General features: G+C 43.7%; 1 long non-coding RNA gene across 1 annotated transcript; it reads right to left on the bottom strand.

Annotated features, from left to right (window-relative positions):
• Nucleotides 1-930: 930 nt before the first annotated feature.
• LOC123386420 lies at nt 931-13,171 on the bottom strand. The gene is made up of 2 exons (XR_006600242.1): nt 12,314-13,171; nt 931-1,145 (listed from the first exon to the last, which is right to left on the bottom strand). It is a non-coding gene; the product is annotated as an uncharacterized LOC123386420 (long non-coding RNA).
• Between the last annotated feature and the right edge of the window lie 11,999 nt (nt 13,172-25,170).

Below are 25,170 nucleotides of genomic sequence, written 5' to 3'. Positions count from 1 at the left end.
TAAAAATGCCAGCTTGTTTGCACATTTTGTTTGCGATTTGGGGGTTCCTCCATGATGCTTTCTCATTCGCTTCCTTTCACCTCCCTCGGGAGGGCAGAGGCAGAAAGCTCTCCTTCACGGCTGCCAGTTTGACTCAGAGCTGATAGACAGGCTTCTTGCTCTGTTTCTATTTTTTTTTTAATATATATTTTTTAATTTAAGAGGGAGTGCATGTGAGTGGGGGGGGGGAGGGGCAGAGAGAGAGAGAGAGAGAGAGAGGGAGAGAGAATCCCAAGCAGGCTCCACGTTCAGTGCAGAGCCCGACGTGGGGCTCGATCCCACGACCCTGGGACCTTGACCAGAGCCGAAATCAAGAGTCCGACACTCAACCAACTGAGCCACCCAGGCGCCCCAGATCCCAGACTCTTTTAAGCAGTCAGTGTAGCCGGTCTAACCCTGGAGTTGAGGGTCGCAGAACCCACTCCTGCTTCTCCTGCTTCCTCAAAGTCATCACATCAGGCAGAATAAAGTCAAGTCTTTGTTTTTTTTAATTCCATTTTTTTTTTTAAATCTAAGAGTTAATGAGTTCACCTGGGCTTAAGGAGATTTGTAATGAATTTTCAAATCCCTGTAATTATTATTTTTATTGTAATGTTGGATTATTAATACCAAGCTAGAAATGTCGCTCAATATGCAACATCAGGTGATAAGTACCACTTGGCTTTTAGGAAGCACATTATATAAGCAGTCCATTATGAGAATAATCTCGGGTTATAGCCAGCTCTCAAAAGACCTGGCAAATAAGGTTTTAAAATCAAGGCACTTGCAGGCCATTATAACAACTACATTGGTAAAACGTACTAGAATCCCCACATAATAAGGGTCCCTTAGAGAATAGCAACAGATTATATTAATATTGTATTTCAAAAAGAGTGAAATAATAAGACTCGGTCGAGGTTAAAACGACTACGTCCAATGATATCAATGCAGAAAGTGCACAGCATCCGTCCCTATTAGTTGTCAGGCTGGAGGGGACACACGCGGTCCCTAGAGCCCGGTCATCACCTGGTGGCCATTGCCCCACATGCCACACAAGTGGCCAAGTGCAGATCATGTCACAGCGCTGTCCTCACTGTGCCAGGAAATGCCCGTGGGCACTCTCCCATCTGCAAAGAAGCAAAAGGCTCCGATTACCAGGAACGGTGAGCGGGAAATCGTGAAGGGCCGGGAGGAAACCCATAGGACTCATGGAAGCAGGAGGAACGCAGGGCACCGAGGGCAGGGGGTGTGGAGCGAGGCACAGGCGCAGGCTGGGGGCACAGGGCAGCTGCTCAGACAGGACGTTGGCAGCTGGTGGACAGGCTGCTTGGGCAGAAGGAAGAAATCTCTGGATTCGTGGACTTACTGTAAGTCCCGTGACATTGTCGTCGGCCTCAGTTAGCTCCAATCGTGAGGACACAAAGGGATAGAAAGTGGCCTCTGACCTACACTATGCCCCAGAACACTCGTGCCTCATGCATGGAGCAGGGGGCAATTTCCCATTGAGTGAACGGTAACATTTCCGGGAGATAAGGGAGTATGTGTGCTAGTACAATGGGTTGACAAGAAAGTAAGAAACGCAGTGTATAAAATAAAACACACATGACTTTTTGCATCCAAAAGTGTGTTTCTTCCTGCAGTAATAAAAATACTTGTGTGTGTGTGTGTGTGTGTGTGTGTGAGATCCGTCTACATGTAATCCAAAAATGTGCTTAATTTGACCTTTATTTTTCATTATCTTAATATAGTCACATAGTGCAAAATTAAAAAAGATATAATGGAAAAGAATCAGGAAATTCCTCTTTTGGAAATGCATTCAGATGGAGTTCATTACGCAAGATGGTCAGTCTCGTGGCTTGAGAATCCTACTTCAATGTTTTGTTTGTTTTTACCAGAAGCAGCCTTCCCCAGATTAATCTCCAGCTCCCACTAAGAAGCATCCACAGACTGGGCCTCTGGAGTTATCTCCACAGGTTTGAAGACACAGGCAAAAGCTGTCCTGAGACTCCTAAATTTAGCCTTTGGAGAAATCGATCGTGCCATGAATTCAATTGACTGTCCCTGGTATCACATTATCCACGGAGTTACTGAGTTTTGGGGATGACCATTTTTTTTTAATTTTTTTTTTCAACGTTTATTTATTTTTGGGACAGAGAGAGACAGAGCATGAACGGGGGAGGGGCAGAGAGAGAGGGAGACACAGAATCGGAAGCAGGCTCCAGGCTCTGAGCCATCAGCCCAGAGCCCGACGCGGGGCTCGAACCCATGGACCGCGAGATCATGACCCGGCTGAAGTCGGACGCTTAGCCGACTGCACCACCCAGGCGCCCCAGGGGATGACCATTTTGATTGCTCAACTGAACGTAATAAAACACTCTGTGGCTTTTTACATGTTCGGGGGAAGTGGAGTGCCGAGGCAGTTATTCAGACAATTCATGTCAAAGTTGGATTCTGACCTGAACCATTGGCTGGATCGTGCCTTACAACAGTGGACAATCGTGGCAGGGATCCACCTGAAGTAATTTGCAAAACTTTGCTCTCATCTGTGTGATGTGAAACATGGTGGTCCTCCCAGTGACCCACTCTTTTGCCTTTCCTCTTCCCTGTGCTCCATGAAATCCCAACAAAGGAAAAAGAATCATTCCTAAGGATCATTTGGAAATGTGTTTTTGGGGAGTCTGGGGGGCTCAGTTGGTGAAGCATCCATTCTTGATTTCGGCTCAGGTCATGATCTCATGGTTGGTGGGATCGAGTCTCATGTTGGGCTCTGTGTTGACAGCATGGAGCTTGCTTAGGATTCACTCGCTGTCTCCTCTCTTTCTTTCTTTCTCTCTCTCTCTCTCTCTCTCTCTCCCCCAAAAGTAAATAAATAAACTTAAAAAAAAATAAATGTGTTTTTTCCAAAGAGCAAGAAAACTGGACTGGGTTGGGGGATGTATATTATCCACGTAAACACTTTTAAAAATAAAAGCAGGTATTCATCTTAACTGGCTTCTAGAAAGGCTAAATACAAATTGCATGAGTTTTTAATGCCTTAAAAGACTCTATTTCAGGCATTTAAACACCATTATTTTTAACAAATGTAATTTTATTTCTGCTATAAGTTCTTGGCAACACTAGGAGAATTTTGCGGAGGAAATTTTGTCCCTGCTATGTGAATTACATTAGATTGCCAAAACTTTTCTAGGACTTGAAGTAACTTTACTAAGTAACTTTAAAGGCCACCTTGATCTCTACAACTTTAGACTTCAGGGCATCAGGCAGAACTGAGTTCAAATCCAAACTCTGCTGCTTTCAGTGGATCATCGGAAAGGTTTCTGAACCTCTCTGAGCTTCATTTTACTCTTCAGTGAAATGAAACTAATAGGACATACCTTAGTGGGAAGACTGGGTTCAAGAAGAAACAGGATTAAATGGGGTAGTGGGATAAAATAAAAATGAGAATAGCTCCTTTAGTGGGAATGTTATGCCTTCTGACTGGCCGCTTGTATCAGTCAGGACGAGCTACATCATGCTGTAGTAACAAAGAAACTCCCAGTCTCTGTAGCGAGGCACACACAAGCTTTGACTTTTCACTTTCTGCTTCCTCTGATGTTTGAGTTCAGGTCTAGAAGGGCTCATACTGTGTGTGGAGCAGTCCTTCAGCTGCATGGGGCTTGAGGGCCTGGATTCCCGCCACTGACCCAACATTTTTAAAGTTCTGTGACCTTGGAGAGTGACTTCACATCTCTGAATCTCGTTATATTACCTATAAAGTGGGGAAAATAAAAGAACCTATGCTCACATGTTGGTTGGGAGGGAAAAAAGTTACCAAACGCATAAAACACTGGATCAGTTCCTGGCCCAAAGTAAATACTACATACATGCTAGCTACAGTAAAACCTTGGTTTGCAAGCGTAATTTGTTCCGGAAACATGCTTGTAATCACACTTGCCTATCAAAGCGAATTTCCCCATAAGAAATAATGGAAAGTCAGATGATTTGCTCCATCGCTCAAAAACCTTCATATAAAAATGATTACAATACCGTTAAATAACACAAAATAATAAAGAAAATACAAAATATAAAGGAGACTAAACAAATTAACCTGCACTTCCCTTTGAAAACCTTCGTGGCTGGTATGAGGGAGGCAAGAGAGAGGAGGATTATTGTGTAGGATGACTTTCACTATCACTAATGGGTGTTGACTACAGTGTAGTATTAATACACTCCTGTCATGTACTGTATTTAATGTAAGTGGCAATAAGACAGCAGAGGAAAGGGTCTCTATCTGCAGGCAGCCTGACCTAGAAGGAAGCAGAGCATTCCTTTTTTTTTTTTTAATTTTTTTTAACATTTATTTATTTTTGGGACAGAGAGAGACAGAGCATGAACGGGGGAGGGGCAGAGAGAGAGGGAGACACAGAATCGGAAACAGGCTCCAGGCTCCGAGCCATCAGCCCAGAGCCTGACGCGGGGCTCAAACTCACAGACCGCGAGATCGGGACCTGGCTGAAGTCGGACGCTTAACTGACTGTGCCACCCAGGCGCCCCAGAAGCAGAGCATTCCTAAGCTTACTCTTGTCTGGAAAAGCGAAGGACTGTCCCTAGGTGCTCTGAAGTGACAAAAACACACTAGTGCCAGGGTGGGCACCTTCCATCATTCTGAAAAATCACTGATTTCTGCCAAACACCACGGCCTGAGACCGAGCATCCGAGCATGGGAGACGATCACTCACAATCCCGCAAAGAGACAGAGAGAGAGAGAGAGGGAAGAGCCGTAGACTCAGTTGTGATCACGTGACGTTCAGCGTCACATACGACTCGTATTGCAAGACATCGCTCGTTTATCAAGTTAAAACGTGTTAGAAATGTTTGCTCGTCTTGTGGAACACTCCCAGAACGAGTTACTCATAATCCAAGATTTTGCTGTATTGTTATTCTTTTGCTTTAGAACAATACATGCCTTTTATTCACAAAAATAACTTTCTGCTAATACATTTACTCAGGACCTTTCGGAATATACGTCAAGGCAGACTTGTGGCAATGGTAACAATCAAGTCTCCCTTCAACTTCTAAGTGAGTTTTCTGAAGAGTATAAATACATTTAATTTCTTTGCCAGCCTCTGTGCAAAGAGAAAGAGCATTAGGTCCGGAATCAGGCGAGCGTGGCAGCAAATCTCAGCTCCATTACTGATCAGAAGGGCAGTATTAAATCAGGAAATTTCTTAATTTCTCTCCCATGCTGTGCCCCTGTCTGTAAACTAGGGTAGGATCAAACCGCCTCATAAGGCTACGGTAAGGATGCAATCTGAAATTGCTTTTGAAGTGCTTATTCTCACATCCGGAACACAAGAAGCTCTCAACAAAGGTAGATATTAACACTATCATTAGCATCCACGTTTTTGAAATATTTCCCTCCATTCAAGACCCTGACCGAGAGATACGTTTTACAAAGTGTTCTCTGAAAACCTCCATTATGTCCTGATTCTCTGAATGTTCACTTATTTGACGTGTTTCATAGAGTCGGGTTCCTTATTATTTATTTATAGCCTGTGGTGACAAACGCATTGTCTCTTTATCTTAAATGGATTAGCCAGGATACAATCTTCTTAAAGGAAAACCCCACAGCACAGGATGCTAAACAGATTGGAGGTGTTAAGATGGCATCTGCAAGGGTTTTTTTTCTTTCTAATTGACAAGACCTTTTCGCAGATCTATGGGGTACAATGAAAATAACAATGACAACAACAGTAGTAACATCCAGTATTTTTGAGTGCTTGCTTTGTGCCCGGGATCTCGCAATCCTTGCCAATCATCCCATTGGAAAGTTGGTGAATATCAGTAACCTTGTTCTGCCACAGAACTTCGTGACCTAACCCAACAGTGCCTGCAGTCCTTCAGCATATCTGTGGGTTTATTGCTCAGACCTTCTGCAGGTCTAGCCTGGGCTTACACACGCAGCTGCGTTTAGCTTGTAGGTTGGAAAGACGTTGGGCTCAGTGGGAACAGCTACGATCTGCGCCTGTCTTTCCAGAAGGTCTTTCCTGCCAAGTGTCTTCACAGAATGGAATCTCCAACGCACCCCCGCCCTCGCCCCCTGCACAAGCTTGTCCCACGTGTGTTGTGTTCTGCTTGCTTGTTTCATGTAGTTTGATGTCTGACTGGCCAAAGAAAGTCTGGGCGAAGCCTAGATTCAATGTAGAAGAGGAATTCATACCAAAGGAGCGATGCACTGGGCCGTTCCTGCAGAAATCTACCGAGTGCGTAATCTCAGTTTTACCAATGTGGAAACCAAGGATGGTAGGCATGAAGCATCTTGCCTAGATCATGCAGCTAGTGGGTGATAGATAGCACAGAATTTGAGTCCCACGTGGCTTATTTCATTTTATTCTTAGTTCTAGTAAATTAGAAAAAATCCTCAGGCATTGTTTTTTCTATTGGTATTTTGTTTGGGTGAGGTCAACAAATAATGAGATGAACCCACAACTTGACTTTCTGTGATGCCTCTCGTAACACATACATGAAAGACACTATGGCAGAGAGCTGGATTTGCTACCCAGAAACCATGCAAGTCACTGTCCAGATCAGAGAGCTGACTCCAAGCCTCCTTTGAACTGGGGCGCAGACATATGGCAAAGTTCGCAATCATGAGAGGTAGGCAGACTTTCCTGGGAGGACTATACTTTCCAAATGTGTTTAAAAAGAAAAAAGAAAAAAAAGATAAAAGATAACAGATGAAAAGGAAAGTTTCTTCAGGAGAAATCTTTGGACTCTTCTCCTCTGAACAGCTTTACTGAGTAATAATTGATAACTCAATTATATAATTGATTACCATCAAGGTAATGGACATACTTATCACCTCCTAAGTTTCTTAGTGCCCCTGTTCACCCTTTCTTTCTTCCTCCTCCTCCTTCTCTCTCTGTCTCCCTTTCTCACTTTCTTTCTTATTGGTGTAAGAATACTTAATGTGAGATCTACCCTCTCCCTTTGCTCAGCGCATGACACGGTATTTCTAACTACAGACATAACGTTGTACAGCAGATCTCCGGAGCTCATTTATCTTACATAAGTGAAACTTTATGCCTATTGAACAACAATCTCCCCCCTTTTCCTAACCTGAACCTGGAGCTGCCTGGACAGGCAGCAAGCGTCCTAGGACCATGAGAATAAAAACTACCAAGCAGAGATGATGAATCCAAAATTGAAAAACGATACTGGATCTTTGAAGATGTTACGGAGAGGTTCCTTCAGCCCCAGATCCTCCTCCTTGGCACTTAACTTTATGTGAACTAAATACGAGGTCAATGGTGAATATCTCTGTTCATTGTACCCTCTGTAACTTGCAGCTGAAAGTTACCCCAACGGCACGAAGTTATGTAGAGTCATTTCGGAAAGGGGGAAGTTGACAACACAGAGGTTTTTCAGGCAATTAACTAGGTAAACAGTCCAAGCAAAACGTTTATAACATCATCAACAATCCTGATCATTTTGCAAGTGCAGTTTGGCTTTGCTGACGAAGGGGACAGTCACTACAATTACTGAAGCAGTGAAGTCAATGCTTTCCCTTCCTTTACTTCTGGAGCCTGAGCCGAAGGCACCAGGCATCTGTGAGGTGGGGCTCAGGCACGCGACATCACCCAACTAGCTTGCCGCGTGGCCGTTAGACCCAGATGTTGTAATTTAATGAAATAGTGTCAGAACCGTTTTAAAAAATGTATTTGCCAAGCTCAGATAGAAACGGTTAACCTCGCGGATAACAAATGTCTGAACATCACTGTCGAATAAGCAAAATATTCCTAACACGCGGTCTGAATGAAAGATCACTTTTGTAATTGAACAGAAAGGTAACTCATGCTTCAGTGGCCCCACATCAAGCAGTTAGATCACGCACCACGCACGGGGTCATGTTAGGTTAGAAATGCACATGAAAATGGTTTGGGGGGTTATTTTACGACGCACGTGCGCTATCTGTGAGAACAATTAAAAAGTGTTCATCCTGGGTGGCTTCAGCCCACACGGCTTTATTTTCTGATCCAGTCCAGGTTATTGCTGTTAATTGAAAATCTTGCTATTGTGCTAAAGAGTTCACCTCCTTTCTTTGAAATTAATTTCATGCAGGGTGAAGAAAGGAACACCGTGAAAGGGAAAGGTATTTTCCCTTTTTGTACTAAGAAGAGATGGGATAATTTTAAAGAAAGGGTTTCAGGATGAAGCTCCCTGGTCAAGTACCAGAGAATGGAAATGGGGGGTTTTAATTTTATTGATAAAACACTCCCTGTTCAAAGAAAATTAAAGTGAGCCTTTCATAGAAGTTGGTGTCTGATGCCCTATTTTATGTCTATACGCCAGTTGGAGGGCAGAACTGAGCTAACTCTCTGGATCGTTCCAGGAGAAAATAAACAACTCTCAAATCTCAAAATAGCCAGAATTGTGTGCAGAATATTCTCAATATTTCGTTGCCGATCCTGAAGCCAAAGTAAAAACAAACTGTTTCAGCACACCCAGGTACATCTTGGCTAGTCATCTGGCGGACCAGTTAATCAGGCAACGAATATTACTTTTCATGGTGTGAAGAACATATCTGGCTAGTCCCCCAGGGTACAAATAATTACATGACCCATTCCTGGAGTCCTAACAGCAGGGCTTCTAATCAAGGTGGGCAGGTAAGGAAGCACACGCCGTGGGGGATCCCAGAGCACCACGGAGCAGAGACAAAGAGGGAAAAACATTGCCAGCACCCTCCTTGTAATGGTGGTTGAAGACACCTTGTCTTGGCTTGGGCCACCAGAGCAGAACCCCACAGACGGGCTGCTTAAACCACAGACATTTATCTCCCGGAGCTCTAGAGGCTGGGAGTCCAAGATCAAGGTGCCAGCATGGCCAGGTTCTGGGGAGAGCTCTCTTCTTGGCTTGTAGACCACCTCCTTCTCATTGTGTCTTCACAGGGAGGAGGGTGAGAGAGAACTCTCTGGTGTTCTTTCCTCTTCTTGTAAGGACTCCAGTCATATTGGGTCAGGGTCCCACCTTTATAATCTCATTTAATGTGAATTACACCCTTTTAGAGGGCCCATCTCCAAATACAGTCACACTGGGAATTAGGGCTTCAACCTATAAATTGTGGAGGGACGTGATTTAGTCTGCAGCAGTCCCGTGGACTGAAGGGGGCCACGGAAGAGCTGGGTCAGTGTCATGCGGGTTGCACAACAGTGAGTCTGGGCTGTCTCCTTCAGAGGCATGAAGTGCACGTTTCTCAGAGGCCACTACTGTCACGCTGGGTGCAAAACCCTCAGAGTCTCATTGCTGGTGGCCCCAGCCCCAGAATTTGTTCACGTGCCCTCGACGGGCCTTTGCTTTTCACCCAAACAACTTGAAATGACCCCCCAGGAAAGATGAAAGAGACGGGAGTTATAATCTCTGTCTTCACACACATGTGATTTCCAGAGACTGCATTGTTAGCTATGAGATACGGGAAGTGACTTTTTTGTTGTCGTTTTTTATTACTTGATTGCTCTACAGGAGACATCGCCTACAGAGGCTTACGTGCTCATGGAAGACAGACGGGAGTCTCCCCCTCAGCCCCTTGCTGAAATATGCACTCGCAAGAGCAGGGGTTTCGATGTGTTTGGACACAGCCCCTGGCACACAGCTGCTCACTCTGGTTTGAAGGAAGGATGGTTGACGGGCCTCGCAGACGTGTGTTCTAAGTATCTCCTGGTCCTCATCATCTAGGAAGGGCCTCGTTGGCCCTTATATTTAAAACGGCTTTGTATGTCGAGTTAAAATGGTTGTATTCGGGCCGCTCTATGCACACCATGGTCAACAATAAAAGAGCAGTGTTTTGATATTCATTGATTAAAATAATAGATAAATGAGTCAGCGGGATTCAAATACCCTGAGACAAGGGGGAAAGATTTTTATTAGAAAAGTGACACTTTCGAAGCAGCATTTGAGGACCCATCTGGCCGTCATGTGAAGCATTCACGAGAGCCGGAGGGAGGAGTGTGGCCCAAGCAAGAAGACGTTGGGAAGACAGATGGGCCTGACATAGGGAAGGCCCAAAATAGGACGGTGGCCGTGGGGACGGGCAGGCTAGGGTGGACAAATCTGAGGGCCGCTGAGAAGGCCCATTTGCTCTTTGGAAGGGGGAGTAGTGGGGTTGGGAAGGGAAGAAAGTTGGCTCTCGGGATCTCGGGCTTACTGGCTCGGGAGAAGAGGTCACCATTCACCGGGGCGGGGAGGTCTCACTGGGAGAGACTAAACCTGCCGCCTTAGCCGTCCCCATCACAGAAAGTGGGTTTCCTGCAGAGTCCCATCACTTGTAAGGCCACACAGCACAGAGACGGTCAAGAGGAAGGGACGGGGGAAAGAGGGCAGAGGACGGGGTCCAGACTCCACCTGGGCATACCAGGCACCAGCACAGGATCCGTTCTGTGCTGAGAATCCAGAGGAGGAAACACCTCGACAGACCGGCTTGTCACCCTACCCTGACTCCTCTTGTGAACGGCCAGATGAGGTGCATCAGCCTGTTTCTCTGTCGGCTTTGACATTCCCTTCTAAACAGCCTTGAAATGCATGTATTTACCCGCTCGTGTTAAAAAGAACTCTTGTCTGAAAGCAGATCAAAGTAGAGTTGCCCAATTCCTCAAACAGATAAACGAGGTGGGGGGAGTCGGGACGTGCAGCATCCCACCCCCCAAGTTCGTTGTCGTCCTCCTCGGAGACCCATGAGATGCCGCTGCAGATTCTCAGATTCCAAATGCTGAGCCCTCGCGTTGTGATCTGTGCGCAAGGAAGGAGACAAATACCACGCGACGAATCTACTCTAGGCCCCGAAGTATCTGAAATTACCCCTGCCTCCACCCTGCATCACAATATTTAGCTTGAGCTCTTTGGGAGAATTAATCGCAAAACGTAGGAGGTAACTTCAAAAAAACAAACAAAAAAAATAGAGTCCCGTGGATTCCCAGAGACTAAAAATTCCAATAGCCTTTTATCAGGAAACCAAGAGGAGGCAAGAACCACTAATAAAAATTCTTGCTAGGAGAGCTCATACGGATGTCCTGGAACTAGATCCCTGTCCCCTGGGCGGACCTTTGCCGTTGCTTTTTGAGCAGTGCTGGAGAGCTTTGCTGTGACCCAACAGTACACTTTTGCAAAGTGGTTGGCTAACGTTCTGGAATGTAGTCTATGGCCATTCAATGAATTCTTTCCTCTGAGCAAACAAGCTGGCGCTAGAGGTATTCCACACATGGTCACTTATTCCCATTAGCAACCCCAAACAAGCAAACGGCCTTACCCAAACGGCAGAAAAGGCGAGGTTATTTTTAAATGTGCTCCATTTAACATGTTTCACAATCTGTGGTTTCCCAACAACAAAAAGAGTTGTACAACCTTTGAAATTACGCGAGAATTCCAAAGAAGGCACACCAAGTAGGGAAAGAGGCGGTCGAGGGCAAGTCACACGTTACAAATGAATGAAAATAACAAAATCCTCTGCAGAGACATATTGCCATTTTGGTAACCTCCTAGCAAAATCTACGTCAGGAAGGAAAGAATTATGACTTTGGGGGAGGAACGCATTGATCTAATGTTTTTCTCCCAACAGGCTTCTCGTATTTTTAAAAATAAGTACGCTCCAAAGTAGCTTTGAGGAATGTGTTTGTAAAGGCAGCCTGATTATAAAGCCCAGGAGATTACAGCAAGTCAGGGAGGAGGGGGTTCTCGGTTTCCCATGATGGCAGTGCCTGCCAAGCGGGCTCAAGTCAACAGGACACGGCTGGAAATCCCACAGCTCCCGTACCATCGGGACGTCCCTACCTATGGAGGGGGCCATCCAGCACCCGCCCACAGATGTCCTACACAGATGTCCAGGGTAATAGCCGCGGCCTCACCAGTAAAACATGTCTGGTGGAAGATAAAAAGAAACCTTGCATTGAGTCCACATTTTTGTTTTCAATTTTCAACCGTCTTGACACGTGATTTTTACAAGCTTTACGCGAGCTCTTTCTCCTGAATATTGTCTGACATCAGCCACCCTCACATCGTTAAGGACTGCAATGGACCTGGCTTTTAACCCCTGACATGATTTCCTAATAAAACGTGCTTTTCGACAGGCCCGATAACTGACGAGCCGAGGTCATGGCCAGCCTTGCTTTAAAAAGACTCACCACGCATCACCTGTACCTGTGAGACAGTCATTTCTCAAACAATCCCTTTCATCTGCAAATGAGGAAATGAGTCAGCCTTACTAAGTGTTACCTCATCATTGGCGTTTTGCTATTCAGCAGGCATAGGAACGTATTTTGTTACTCACACAAGCCTGGTGTCACCAAGCATACGGGTCCTGTGGATCCCTCCTCTTCAAACAACCCCAGGTTCTATTGTCTAAGATCTCAACAGTCTCTCTGATTGGGAAAGTGCCCGGCCGGTCACAAGACGACATGACTCATTGTCACTGCTCAACTTCAGCTCAGCACAAGAGCTCAAAGAACCAAAGCAGCCCTGTGATGTCACCCCTTTACTATGCACCTTTAACATAGTTCAGATACAGACCTTGTTGAGTAAGACACAAAGCTTTCAACTGAGAAGAACGTGTCTCCACTACTTAGGAGAGCAAACATTCTGGGGTTATGTTTGATTACAAACACCAGACATGCTCCAGGAATCTGGGTGTGTGGTCTCGGCTGATACGAGGTATTCCGCAAGGTTTTGAGCTCGACTGACCGGTCACCTGAGTTGGTCAAAGTTTAACCCGACCGACATAGTTGGAGCTTCGATAACCGTTCTGTTTCCAGAAGACACCGAGGGGTTTACCTGACCGAACTCCTGGTCCCGAAAGAGCCCATGTGAAAGGGGTTTCCGTAGCCATCAGCTATAGTAACACTTGCAGCAAAGGCTTGTAAGAGGCTGAGTGAGTCACTCCTTTTGGTAAAGTCCAGCCAAGATGCAGAAAGCCCACCGGCCACTGTACAGCCAAGACGAAGGAAGTATTTTTAATTGAGCTGATGACACCACTTGCTCGGGATGGCTCCAGCTGGAAAATTGGAGAACAGAACGGGGCAGAGAATGTTGCGTTCGGGAAAGGTTGGGTATCATGTGAAAAGTTGGGTTTCTTTCAAATTTAGCAAATCATTGTTTAGCTTCCTCCTCTCCCCTCCTCCCCCCTCCCCCCCACTCCGGCATTGTCTGTTTGCTTCTGGGAGATCTTGAGAAAACATAGAAGCTTTGTCAGTCTCTAAAGAGGAAGCCAAGTATTGTGATAGGGTGGTATATCGCACTCCCTTACCCCCAACGCATACAGCTTGTTTTTGAAGAAACTTGCTTCCCTACCCATTGTCCTGTTTGTTTTATGAAGGCTGTAGGGGTAAAATCATGTGTGTCTGTCACTGAATTGTTCGTTAAAATATCACTTAAGTGAGAGCCGTTCGGTGCTCAACTCTGCGCTGTCGGAAAGAGTTCTGCGAAATCTTACCACCCCACTCCTGTGACTCGGCTGGTCTCTGGAACTCTGGATGTCTGTGGTCACATGTGGGCCTCTCCTGGCCATGTGCCTCCCAGCTTTGTGGGTCGATGTGGAGCCTCGTCTCATCTCTGATCTGTCCACGGACTAGTATTGACTTTAACCTTGAGTAACTACTAGAAGATATACTTCATCAGAACCAAACATTGGCATCTTTAAAGGCCATGACCATTTTTACAGACAGTAACAAAAATCATATATGGACCTCGAAAGTGATTCTTAAAGAGGCTGTTTCCCATGGATGTCCTTCTGGGCAGGTTTTAACAGTTAGTGATGACCAGATAAATACATTTTTCAATGATGTGGATTACTCTGAAAACCTACAAAAGTGGTGCCCCAGCTCTTTTACAGAAACTTACCTTAGACTTGGAAACACTTAGTTTTAAGGGTGAAAATGACAAAAACAGAGTAACTTTATTTTTTTTCTTGCATCTCATTTAAAATTCGTCTATTGGGCTAGACTAACATGCCAAGATGTTCCCCACAATGTAAGGATTTAATATCATTTTACCCAGGCCGCGAAAGGACTCCATAGACCAGAGGTGCTCCTCACCTGGGGTGCCGAGAAGTCCCGGGCACCCCAACCTCTCTGGGATGCCCCTACTCCATCACACTGATGGCGTTCCCTGTCCTACTCCTCCAGAGTCAGGCACGTACACAAAGTATCTTTATCTTCAGCAAGACAGGTGATAAACTCATTTAAACCAGAGAAGCTCCCGCGTTAACATTTCAACCCGGAGATGCAAAAGAAAAACACGCGATCATCATGCACGGAAGCAAGAGAGCCTTCCCAAAGCCTCCTCTGCCGCTTGAACCATCACGTATATACTTTCTGACCCAAAATAAAATTAACAACCTGACCCATGGTTTTTTCAGATTAGTAATTTTACGTATATATGAAATGTCGTACACAGTTATACAACTTAAATTACACGTGCTATGCTTTCAATGATTTTCTTCCAGCAAATGGAGTAAACTCGCTGGGAGACAGTGACCTTGTGGAAAACATAAAACTCCTCATGGCCAGTAAGACTGGATCAGCAAGCCGAGGGAATGTGATGGTCGTCAACAGCGACATTCTTGTGGTTTTATTGCCCCTCAGTGAAACCGTACGTGACACAATCTCAGCTCACACTTTCTCCCCCTGTTCCGCGACGCCCCCCACTAGCATCTCCCCCTTGACTAGTGCTGAGCGAGAATTTTCTAAAAAGAGAGAAAGAAAGAAAGAAAGAAAGAAAGAAAGAAAGAAGAAAGAGATTCACCACCCCCCGCCCAAAACAAGTAGAGAGGTTAATCCCTATAAGGAGTTCCAGTTAACAGATTTTCCAAAAATTAAATCACTATTTCATAAAGGTTACTGATATAGTTCATTTCTACTCAGCAGCAAATCGTTTGATTCAGTAAATTTGAAGTGAAATTACCTAGAATCTCCACGGCCACTTTTCTAGATTCAGGCTGCCTAATATTTTTTTTATTGAGATTGTTTCAATTAGTATGGAACAGAGAGGATAAAGGTTTATAAATGTAATGTAATATATTTATTATTATATTTATTATTATATTCATATCATATTAATATTATATTTAACAATAGATACTTTAATATATAAATATATATGTACTACATACGTTTTGCTATATATAAAACATACATAAAATTATTCTACTTTATGTATAATATATAAATTATACATAGTTACAGTTATACACAGTTACACGCATTCACACACACATATACACATAGAGAGAGAGATGCCCGTTTCCTCTCTCTGTCTTGAGTTAAAGATAGTAACATAACTATCATTCTGTATTTTAAGGAATAGCATTCTGTCATTCTATGACACCAGTTAACTATTGTGTAATTATTTTTTCAGTAGATTTGAGGCATCTGATGATTATTGATCTGTTTCCAAATATCTTAACATCAAGATCGAACAAAGCTGCAGAGAAGCAATGATCCAATTTCGGTATGTTAGAGGACTGACTCTTATCTAGTCATTTCTATATTAAATCACAAAGCTGACCCCAAGCAAAACAGTATGTTTGTTTTTTGAAGCACCCGGAGCTCATCTACGGACTCTGGGTTTTATATAAATTAGAGCCCAGGCTGAAAAAATAACCATGGGAGAGAACAACCAATGTCTTTGAGTATTTACTTCCAAGCAATGAATGTGTGCAGTTTTGTACCCAGGGGGAGATGGTCTGAATTTATGAATCACTTTGGAGTTATAAAAACTTAAGTGAGTGAAAGCGTCCTTTTTACCATCTCACCTTCTTATGAAGTTTCTTAGAGGGATTAAAAAATATTGATATTAATAAATATAGTACATGAGATGAATGGGCCGTAGAACTCCCAAGTCCGTGAAATAAATGCAACACTTATCTGGTCGTATGGCTGGCTTAACAATTAGTAGTCCATGTTGGAAATAACACGCTCACCATGTCCCATTTCTAATTTTTAAAAATTTTTTTAAATGTTTATTTTTGAAAGACAGAGAGACAGAGCATGAGTGAGTAAGGGGCAGGGAGAGGGGGAGACACAGCATCCGAAGCAGGCTCCACGCTCCGAGCTGTCAGCACAGAGCCCGACACGGGGCTCGAACCCACGAACCGTGAGATCATGACCTGAGCCAAAGTCGGACGCTTGACTGACTGAGCCATCCAGGTGCTCACCATGTCCCATTTCTAATAAAATTTTGTAAAACCCTATTTGATATCTGATCACTTGTAATGACTAAATCTGGTTAGGATATTACTACTGAAGAACTTTAGTGGCATCACATGTCGTAATGTAATAAAATATTCCATCATGAAGTATCGCTCTACGCCTCAGATTCTGCATCGTATGAAAGACTCTCTTTTAAAAAGGATTGATAGTCTATCTGTGCGGCCCATTCAATGTCAGATACAAACCCAGGACAGCTGGTGAGGATAAAGCAGGGGGCAATGAGGGGGACCAGAAGACACAGCCATGGCTGTGCTGAAGCCTTGCACGTAGGCAGAACTTTCATTAGTGAATTTTTCAAGAGATATGTCCTCACGTGACTGAAAACTCACACTACTTAAATATTCTTAATACATAAGCACTCTGGTCAAAGGGTTAATGGAAGAATCTGATTTGACAGACTCAGACCGTGTATTCGAATTTCAGCGGGAAATCTAGCATCACGTGGAGGAGAAAATTCTCCTCCAATATGGACTTACAAAAATGAAATACCCATTTCTCCCAAGTGTCTGCCATGCTTGTTGGATTCAAATTATGTTACAGTCTGTCTATGCTACGAACAGTTAGATGAGCAGATACAGAAATCGATCTCATAAGCATCACTTTATGAGAAAATGAGCTAAAGAGTAAATACTGGCCCCAACGTTTATGCTACTTGAGAACTCTACTGCTTAACACAGGCCCACCGCACCAAACAGGAAAACACGTGACCTGTAGGGAAGAAGAAATTTCAATAATAATGAAAACAGTATTTAAAACTTTTCAGATTATGGGGCGCCTGGGTGGCGCAGTCGGTTAAGCGTCCGACTTCAGCTCAGGTCACGATCTCGCGGTCCGGGAGTTCGAGCCCCGCGTCGGGCTCTGGGCTGATGGCTCAGAGCCTGGAGCCTGTTTCCGATTCTGTGTCTCCCTCTCTCTCTCTGCCCCTCCCCCGTTCATGCTCTGTCTCTCTCTGTCCCAAAAATAAATAAAACGTTGAAAAAAAATTTAAAAAAAAATTTAAAAAATAAAATAAATAAAATTTTTCAGATTACTAACATCTCTAAGGATAACGGGAATCTCTATTGAAATGTTTGCAAGGGGCAGGTCGACAGGGAGAAAAGCATGCTTAATAATCGTATACAAAAATAAATTAATTAATAATAGAAGTAAAAACAAATCATATACAGTGAGACATTATCTCAGATATATTTCCATGTCAAGAATCAGGAGTCCCTACTAATTTCCAGTGAACAATAACATCTGATAGGCCAATGTTTCTGTAAACCAGAACTCACAGTAATTAGCTATTTGGCATATTTAAATAACCCCCCAGATCCCAGTTTGGTTCAGTTCAACAGCTATGGCTAGTTCAATAGCGGAGTTGATTATTCTGAGTGTTTCGTTAACCCAGATATGTCTCAAGAAATGAAAGAGAAGGAAGAAAAAATGCCTAAAACTAAGTACTCCTCAAGGGACTGATTAGATAATAATGTGTGTGAAAATTACTGAGTAAAACACTTATTACACTGTAGCAAACAATAAATCTGCCGGTTGTACTGAAAATTCTGCTTAAAAAAAAACACAACAAAGAAGCAATAAGAGGAAAGCTATTTTTTTAATGACATCAAAACTAATTTCCATCCCTGGGTGTCATGCAGCTTAAAGCCCAGCGATGACTTTAGATAAAAATATTCAGACAATTCTGTATGCAAAGTCAGTCTAAGGAGACAATGTTTGCCTACGAAAACGAAAATGTGACTTCTATAGCACCTCCCACAGAATCTTCTAGAAAGCTTGTGAAAAAAGCGGACTTCTGGGCCCTTTCCCAAAATTTCATCGAGCATGTCGCTGTGTGCGCCTTAACCTCGCAGGTGCACCTCAAAGTGCAAGATTGAGGACTGTGCATTAAGGCAAGGGCCCCCCAGGCCCACATCCCCGTGCATTTCCTTCAAGATTAATGTGTGTGTGTGTGTGTGTGTGCCCGCACGCGCACTTATTCTCTGAAAATGTTCTGTGTATACATACCAAAAAGTAAATATTTTTATTCTTACTCTTGTGAACTTTTAAATAACTCAACGTTATTACTTTATCTTAGTCCTTAATTTAAATAACACATCATCATCATGACTTTGTGCCCGCACACAAAGATAGATGAAGATATAGACGGATACCGAGACATGATATGTAGGTGCAGATACAAGTAATGATAATTTGCAGATTGTAAACTTCCTGGAGGCAGATATTACTTCTGTCTTACCACCCTGTTCCCAACATTTAGCAAAATGCCTGGCGCACGGCCAGGAATCATTCCGTATCTTGTAGTGAATAGTAATGCGTTGACGGCACTGTTCTACATTTCAGTTGTTCTAACGGCGAGCTTAAAATAGCTCTGGAATCTCCATAGACCAGCTAGAGCAACGTCTAGAAAACCCGCTATCCAGCGCACTCCCAAGAGGCTCTCTGGAGATCAGTCTGCACTCCAGCTCCTCATTGGCTGACGCACCGTGGGCTCTCCTGGATGGGCTGTGCAGCTGGGGACAGCGCTTGATTGTGGGGTGTTGTATGTCTCAGCTCCCCTTGACTATGTCAGATACCAGCACAACCAACGTCGAGTCTCCATTTGCTTTTGCACCAAATTGGATTGGTGTGGTGCCAGCTTCCCGCATCAGCGTCTGACTGGCCAGAGCGCTGACCAAAACCCCCATTTCTCTTGGGTTCAGCCGACTCAGCCCTGCAGGGAGCAGGGTTCCAGACTGTGCTAATATGATTAGGAGCTGAGGAGGGTCCATGTTAGAGGACTAAGGATGAATTCAAGGGTCAGTTCCTGAGGACTCCGATTGAGGAGTTAAGGCTGAAGTCTTGGTCCTGGATAGAGCGTGTTTTATGGAACAGTAAGTACACTTAAATTCATCTTTCAAAAACCAACAGTATTTTGGAATTAAAAACCGATAATAATTGGGGCGCCTGGGGAGCCCAGTCGGTTAAGCGTCCGACTCCGGCTCAGGTTATGATGTTGCAGTCTGAGTTCGAGCCCCGCGTCGGGCTCTGTGCTGACAGCTCGGATCCTGGAGCCTGCTTTGGGTTCTGGGTCTCCCTCTCTCTCTGACCCTCCCCCGTTCATGCTCTGTCCCTCTTTGTCTCAAAAATAAATAAACGTTAAAAAAATTAAAAATAAATAAAAATAAAAATGTGACTGACATATGATTATCAGTTGCATATCATGTAAGAGAGATCACACTGTATTTGTCTGACTTATTTCACTCAGCATGATGTCCCCAAGTTCCATCCATGTTGTTGCAATGGCAGGATCTCATTCTTCTTTATGTCTGAATAGTATCCCATTGTGTATAGACACCACCTCTTCCTTATCCATTCGTCTACCAATGGACACATCTTGGCTATTGTAAACAACGCCGCAGCGAACACAGGGGCACCGATCGAGTTAGTGGTTTTGTTTTCTTCAGATATACTGAATTACTGAATCATACGGCAATTCTATTTTTAATATTTTGAGGAAACTTCATACTGTTTTCCAGAGTGGCTGCACCATTTACATTCCCACCAACAGTGCACGAGGGTCCCCTTTTCTCCACGTCCTTGCCAACACTTGTCCTTCTTGTCTCCCTGGTGACAGCCGCTCGGACAGGTGCGAAGAGATCGCTCATCGGGTTTTGACTTCGCAGCCACTCACCGTTCCTTCTGTCTGAAGTGGACCCCACTCCCACAGCCTTATTTCTTCCCTTCCCCCACCTCCTCCTCCCCATATTCAAGGACACATGGTGTCAGTCTCGTTTAGAAGCTCCAGGTTTATTGTCCAACAAATGGGTCAAGGGGGTCCAAATGGATTCTGCTGCTTGACGTAGGGTGGCCTCCTTTGAGATGAGCTGAGCGGAGATTATGAGCCTGGATGATGAGCCTGGATTAATCTCACTTTATTTGAATTTCCTCCATTGGTCAGTCCATTTCAAGCGCACACTTCCATGTTGAATGAAGGAATATATTAAAATGCACATCATTGCAGCATTTAAATTGTCTCAGTCCATTTGAATAGGTACTGATAAAATTATAATAACACAATACACACATTGTGAACATACTAGAAACCCAATGTAACGCTTATTAGACCAGTGTTACCATTGCCTTTAGTCCCTGGACACTATCTGCCCCTCACTTCTCTGAGCCCCCTAATAACCAGCATGGGGGGAGGGATTTGTGACACACTGTGTTTAGAAGGAATATTTTTTAAAGCCGAATAAAATGCAAGAATGCTCTGTATTTCTCATTCTAGAAGAGATCATCCCTAAACCGGGCCCTGAGTCGCATTTGCCCAGCCTAACCCAAGAGGGTGGATGGCTGACTGGGTGGGATTCTAAAGGCGATCCATGCGACTCTGCTGTATGCAAGCCAGAGGGCTACAGAAAATTCCCAGGGAATCACTGAGGTGTGGAAATGCCATGAAAGCACTCCAAGGCACTATTAAACTAATAAAGATGATTGAAACCACTCACATGTGCTAGAAAGATACCATCAGTCATAAAATTTTTGCCATTAAAAAATAAAGCAGGCACGTCACAGAAAATTCGTTCAAATGTTATGATTTAAATTTAATGTTTAAACCGTCTCAGATAATTCGGACATGGTGAGTTTTATTATTGCCATTATTGGAAAGATGAAAAGTCAACACAAATACAGGAATTACTGCATTCCAGGCACTGTTCTAATTACTTGAAGTGGATTAACTCACTTTATCCTCACAAGAACCCTATGAGGTAGGTACCATATGTTGGAGAAGTCAACTGAGGCACAGAGAGATCAAGTAAAAACCGGTGAAGCAGGAATAGAAATGAACATGTTGGCTTGAGTTCCTTCCCTTCTCCACACCCAGGGGGCTCTCGATGAATGGTAGAATAATTGGGAATGGCCGCTTATCACTTCACCAACTCTGTGTGGCCAAAGCAGGATTGACGATTTGTCAATCATCCAGGGAATCTGGTCAAAGAAAACCCAGTCATAACACTTGACTCCATATTAGATTTGTTTTATTTGCATTATTTCTTGTTGGGGGAGACAAGAATACCAGATTACTTAGATCAGCTGTTAAAAAATACAAGCAGTATCAAATAACCACATGTTACTAGAATCACACCTTTGCAGGCTCTCGGGAAATGGTATAGCTAGATACCCCCGGCCTAACTTTGTCCCAAAGACATCACTGATTCTTTAAGTACACTAAGGTGCAAAGCAGTAATTTAAGAACCAGAGTGCGTGGTCTCGAGCTGGAAAGTCCCGCAAAGAACGCAGAGTCGAGCCTCTGTGTGTCTCCACCATTTGGAGAGACCCTTATCTCTGCCCCATTGTCTTCAGTCAATAACTTGCAAATTTGCTCTTGCAAGTAGCAAGTGCCAAGGGTCCAAAGGACTTCTGCCTGCCTTTGACAAGTGGCTAACTAGTTAACTGACTAATTTCACTTCAATTAAAAGGTACCCCGAATAGCCAAAGTAATTTTGAAGAAGACCAAAGCGGGAGGCATCGCAATCCCAGACTTTAGCCTCTACTACAAAGCTGTAATCATCAAGACAGCATGGCATTGGCACAAAAACAGACACAGAGACCAATGGAATAGAACAGAGACTCCAGAATTGGACCCACAAAAGTATGGTCAACTAATCTTTGACAAAGCAGGAAAGAATATCCGATGGAAAAAAGACATTCTCTTTAACAAATGGTGCTGGGAGGACTGGACAGCAACAGGCAGAAGGATGAAACTAGACCACTTTCTTACACCATTTACAAAAATAAACTCAAAATGGATGAAGGACCTGAATGTGAGACAGGAAACCATCAAAACCCTAGAGGAGAAAGCAGGAAAAAACCTCTCTGACCTCAGCCAAAGCAATTTCTTACTCAACACATCTCCAAAGGCAAGGGAATTAAAAGCAAAAATGAACTATCGGGACCTCATCAAGATAAAAAGCTTCTGACTGCAAAGGAAACAATCAACAAAACTAAAAGGCAACTGACAGAATGGGAAAAGATATTTGCAAATGACATATCGGACAAAGCGTTAGTATCCAAAATCTATAAAGAGCTCCCCAAACTCCACACCCGAAAAACAAATAATCCAGTGAAGAAATGGGCAGAAAACATGAATAGACACTTCTCTAAAGAAGACATCCAGATGGCCAACAAGGCACATGAGAAGATGCTCAACGTCACTCCTCACCAGGGAAATACAAATCAAAACCACACTGAGATACCACCTCAAGCCGGTCAGAGTGGCTAAAATGAATGAATCAGGAGACTAGAGATGCTGGTGAGGATGTGGAGAAACAGGAATCCTCTTGCACTGTTGGTGGGAATGCAAACTGGTGCAGCTGCTCTGCAAAACAGTGTGGAGGTGCCGCAAAAAATTAAAAATAGAACTACCCTATGACCCAGCAATAGCACTGCTAGGAATTAACCCAAGGGATACAGGAGTGCTGATGCATAGGGGCATTTGTACCCCAATGTTTATAACAGCACTTTCAACAATAGCCAAATTGTGGAAAGAGCCTAAATGTCTATCAACTGATTAATGGATAAAGAAATTGTGGTTTATATACACAATAGAATACTACGTGGCAATGAGAAAGAATGAAATCTGGCCTTTTGTAGCAACGTGGATGGAACTGGAGTGTGTGATGCTAAGTGAAGTAAGTCATACAGAGAAAGACAGATACCATATATTTTCACTCTTATGTGGATCCTGAGAAACTTACCAGAAGACCACGGGGGAGGGGAAGGAAAAAAAAAAAGGTTAGAGAGGGAGGGGAGCCAAAACATAAGAGACTCTTAAAAACTGAGAACAAACTGAGGGTTGATGGGGGGTGGGAAGAAGGGATGAGTGGGTGATGGGTATTGAGGAGGGCACCTGTTGGGATGAGCACTGGGTGTTGTATGGAAACCAATTGGACAATAAATTTCATATTTAAAAAATAAATAAATAAAAGGTATGATTCCATAACTAAATAATCTCCAAAGAAAACGACTTGAGAAAAATCAGAAAGCAGTTTGGCTTAAAAAACAAACAAACAAACACACAAATTCTGTACATCACCTGAGGAAGGAAGGGCCATTTTTCTACATTCTCTAGAACTCAAACAGTCACAAGTGAGTCAATGTAACTTTCAAGCCCCTCATAGAGAAAAGACTTGACGAATGGTTTAATATTCCTCAATAAATCAGTGTATTTAGAGAGTTACTAACACTGTTAACAGAGGTAATAAATCAGCACATCTGTTAAGAGATCTCATAAATAACTGGAAACTTCTTAATTATTAATTTGAACAAATTTTAAAATTCACTTTACAGATGTATGACTCACAGTAAAATAACTAACGAAGATTCAATCACGCACGTGTATGTTTCCATTCAACAAAACGTTATTACATAGATGAAATGCTCACAAGAGGAAAATAGGTAAGAAATGTTATCCCCCTCTCCTGGAAAATCTTCAGTTAAGTATCTTGGGTGTTTAAGATATGCTCGGCTCATTAAAATTTTATTCATTTGGATTAAAAAAAAAAGGTGTGTCTAATGGTAAAGGGCGTGATTCATTCAACCGACTCCATGCAGAATTAAGGCAATTTTTGCTGTTTTGTCCACTTATAGCCCAAAACTTCTGACTAAATACATCAATTGTTTTGTCATTCTATACCTCAGCGGGGTACTCTTAAAGTTTCGTTTTATTCGTTCTCTTCAAAGACCACCAACTCTGGTTCTTTTCAATAGATTAAATGTAATCTGATAGCAGGAAGAGTTTTGGAGGGTCCACATAGAAAAGCAAGCACTGTGTGCTACACGCATTGGATGAAACAGAGACGAATAAAGCCACTCACTTCCCTCCAGGAGATTATAATTCAGTCTGCAGAAATCAATAGTCCTACTCTAAAACAGATTTGATGTGAATCCATACAAGGATCTCATTGCATTGCTGATGTATACCTTTACATCGAAACAAACATTTTTCAGATATGGTCAAGGAACGATACGACCTGGCTTTAGAAGGTGTCTTTATCCACAATGAAGGCTTGTTTGGCATCTATTGAGTGAGGGTGTGAGAGCCTCGAGTGGCCAGCCGCTGTCCTTGACATGAGGATGTGACGGAGAACAGACCTAGCCCTTCCGTGCGGCGTGGAGTATGTGACAGAATTGAAAGATGAGGGGGTTGAGTCATATCACAACACTTCCTTCTCCACTCAAACTGAGAGATGGGGATCCGGCTTTCTGCTCGGGCACCCCATCCGCGTTTTTCACACAAAAGAGATTCGGCACTGGTGGGGGTGGGGGCGGGGTTCAAAAACGTATGCGGTCCGCCCTTCTCAAAACCTCCCCTTCTCTGTGTGCCCCCACACATCTTGGCCCCACCAACCTCTAGGGTGCCTGATTCGTTTCAAGGGCTACCTGAAAACTCCCTTCCCCTCCCCAAAACTGCAAGAGACCCAGCAGCCTGGGGCCTCAACCACCTCGCTAAAGCAGAAGGACGCCCTTAGATTAGACGTCTATTTTCTTTGAGTTGCAGATGCTTGAACACTTACTCCATCGAACTAAAGTGATGATTTACTAATACAACAGAAGCAGCTAATAGTGGGCACTTGGGAGTCCCAGGCAGAGACACGTGCATTTTACATGGATAGTCTCCTTTTGTCCTCACTGCACCGTGCCAGGTGAGGAGCCCTATCATCATGTTAAGTTGGAAATGAGTTTAAGTGGATTAAATCACATGCCCTCAACTGCACAACTGGGAAGAGACAGACAATCCCCGTCTGGGCAGTCTGTTTCCAGGCTCTTAGTGTTACTCTCAGTCAGACACCGGGCTGATGCCCTAGCAGTGACACTGGGCATGTAACAGGTGCTCAGGAAAGTCTGATCCCATCCTCTTTGAACTAGGGACTGCTGAGTGTCA

This window comes from Felis catus, chromosome B4 (assembly GCF_018350175.1).
Source record: "Felis catus isolate Fca126 chromosome B4, F.catus_Fca126_mat1.0, whole genome shotgun sequence".
In the NCBI taxonomy this organism is placed as follows: domain Eukaryota; kingdom Metazoa; phylum Chordata; class Mammalia; order Carnivora; family Felidae; genus Felis; species Felis catus.
Note: the sequence above shows the minus strand (reverse complement) of the source record. Positions and strands in the feature narration are given on the sequence as shown.